Here is a 2,554-nt window from a genome sequence, read left to right as displayed (position 1 = left end):
GCTAAGAGGGCTAGTTAGCTCTGGTTAGCTTATGTTATTCCTTAGTTTTTTCTTCTGTTTTATTCCTAAATTGCTTGTCACAGCCATGATGTGTCAACTCCATAACTGACAATTTTCAAAACTTTGATGAAATTTTGTGAAATAAAAGCTTAATTTTGGTAAACTGTAAAGATTTCATGGACCTGATGAGCTACAATATGGCCTCCTTCAGAATAACATATAAATTGAGGTAGTTTGGCATTTTGTCAACTCCATCAGAGTTTTGTGACTCTTTCAGTGAAATTGCTGTCAAATCTCACTTAATTGTGCAATTAATTCATTTTAATGTATTTTACATAAATTGCATTACTTCACATGTATCAAGTTTTTCATTTTACTCACTAGTTTGTCACCTCCTTCAGTTCTGTCAACTCCGTCAGATGGACTTTTTGTTTTTTGTTTTAAATCATATTTCTTTTGTTTCTTGAGAAGCATTTGTCTGTAAAATGAGTAAAAATATCTCTAATAGGGTCATTAAAAATTATTTTATATTTATTTTTGTCAGATGGTGATGACAAAGTTCTGGGTCAGGTCGATTAAAAATGTTTAAAAAAAATTAAATTTGCAACTGGGAGCCATCACCTTAGCATCTTTACATTTCCTAAACATTATGTCATATTTGCATACATAAGGTTGAGAAATAAAAAAAAATATGGGAAAATTAAAACCCATTTTGTCCCTATTCTCAAGAATCACTGATATTTGTACAAAGAGCATTATTAAAATCTTTAACCAAATAACACATTTTGGTTTAGAAGAAATATGAAAAAAACATAAACCAATCAGCACATTATCCCAATGATTCTGAGGTCTGAATAAGTCAATAAAATCACAGTAAAGATCCTGATGTGACACATCGAGTCCTAAAGTTCTTTAGAAAACTTAAAGAAAAACATGAAACATGGAGTTAAAAAAGTAAAACACAAAAACAAACTGAGAATCAATGACTATGATGCAAAACGTCTTTATTTAAATATTTTATAATGACTATAAAAGGATAAAAATATGTAAAACCTTTTTTTAATCAGATAAATGCTGGATGTTCCTGAAAACAGATCAGAGTTTCTGTGGGACATCCAGGTCTAAACTGGTTCAACTGGTTTCTGTGATGGAAGCTGAAGTTTCTCTGCAGTTTCCAGTAAAGCATCTTTTTATCTGTGGAGCTTTGAGGAACATTTTCCTATCAATGGAAGAAGAAGCAGCAGAGAAAAGAGGTTTGAAGTGTCTTTCATGACTCAAAGCTGAACTGAAAATGATTCCCATGTTTCCATCTCAGACCATTTCTGGTTCCAGGATGAAAATGAATCAGAGAGAAAAAAGATCAACTTTCCAGTTGAATCCAGTTCAGATCAAAACTCCATGAAGCCTCTAAATGGAGCCCAGTTTGAATCGGATCTTTATTGATCCAAAGAGACAAACAATATCAGACACTAACTGACAGACTTGAGAAAATAAACAGGAGGAAAATCTTGGAGGTCAGAGGTCATCATCAGGATCCAATCAGAGTCTCTTTAGACTCAAACTGCTGCAGCTTCAACCTCTGAGGATCAGCAGGACACAGAGACCGTTCTCTACAGAGATCATCAGTTCCTCCACCTGCAGAGAGAAGGATGGAGAGATCAGATCAGTGAGTGTTTCCAGCCTCTCCAGCAGCAGTCAGTGACGCAGCACATCCAGTAGACGGTTTCCAGGCTGCAGTCAGACTGATCTCAGAGCTGTGACCAAGATGAACCTGATCAGTTGTTTCCTGTTGAACTGAGAAAACAAGCAGATCTGAAATCAGATCTGCTTGTTTTCTCAGTTCAACAGGAAACAACTGATCAGGTTCATCTCAGCAGATGAACCTGATCAAACTGAAACAGTTTGATGAATGAGGACCACTGTCTCTAGACATGTTGGACGGCTGGACGCTGGAGTCCAGCTGGACTTCCTGGAGACATGGACACAGCAACAACACTCATCTTCACACTAACACAAACACAGGAACACAGCAAGCTGCTGCTCCTCTGATTGGCTGATTGCTGTCTCTGTGTCCAATCAGGAAGCCTGAACCATTCTCCTCCCACTGAGAAGCTGCAGCTTTACTGGGAACACTGGAGCTTTGCTTTGATGTTAACTGGGTTTAGTTTAATATGTTGACAGCAGCTGGACTCACTACAAACATTTACTTACTGTACAGCCTCTACAAGATCCTTCAGATGCTGAACATCTGAATCCTTCAGGTAGTTTCCTCCCAGATCCAGTTCTGTCAGACGGAGGCTGTTGGACTTCAGAGCTGAGGCCAAAAAATCACAGTTGATCTGTGACAAACTGCAGCTCTGCAACCTGAATAAAGAATAAAAGATGAGCTGAAGCCAACAGGATGCAGGTGAACCAGTCCAACAGAACCAGTTAAAGATTCTCATGAATATTAAAGCCAACAAGCTGCTGCTTCAATAAAGACCTGCTGACTTCAGAACCAGAACCAGAACCTGGTACTGGGTCATGTTGTGTTGAGGATTTTAGTCAGTAAAAT

The 2,554-nt window shown here is 37.9% G+C and overlaps 1 long non-coding RNA gene across 1 annotated transcript; it reads right to left on the bottom strand.

Moving 5' to 3' along the window:
• Positions 1–988: 988 nt before the first annotated feature.
• On the bottom strand, positions 989–2,364 carry LOC103131968 (uncharacterized). The gene is made up of 2 exons (XR_475467.2): positions 2,212–2,364; positions 989–1,635 (listed from the first exon to the last, which is right to left on the bottom strand). It is a non-coding gene; the product is annotated as an uncharacterized LOC103131968 (long non-coding RNA).
• Positions 2,365–2,554: the final 190 nt, after the last annotated feature.

Source organism: Poecilia formosa, unplaced genomic scaffold (genome assembly GCF_000485575.1).
Source record: "Poecilia formosa unplaced genomic scaffold, Poecilia_formosa-5.1.2 Scaffold886, whole genome shotgun sequence".
NCBI classification, from domain to species: Eukaryota; Metazoa; Chordata; class Actinopteri; order Cyprinodontiformes; family Poeciliidae; genus Poecilia; species Poecilia formosa.
The sequence above is the reverse complement of the archived record's forward strand: the minus strand, read 5'-3'. Positions and strand labels throughout refer to the sequence as shown.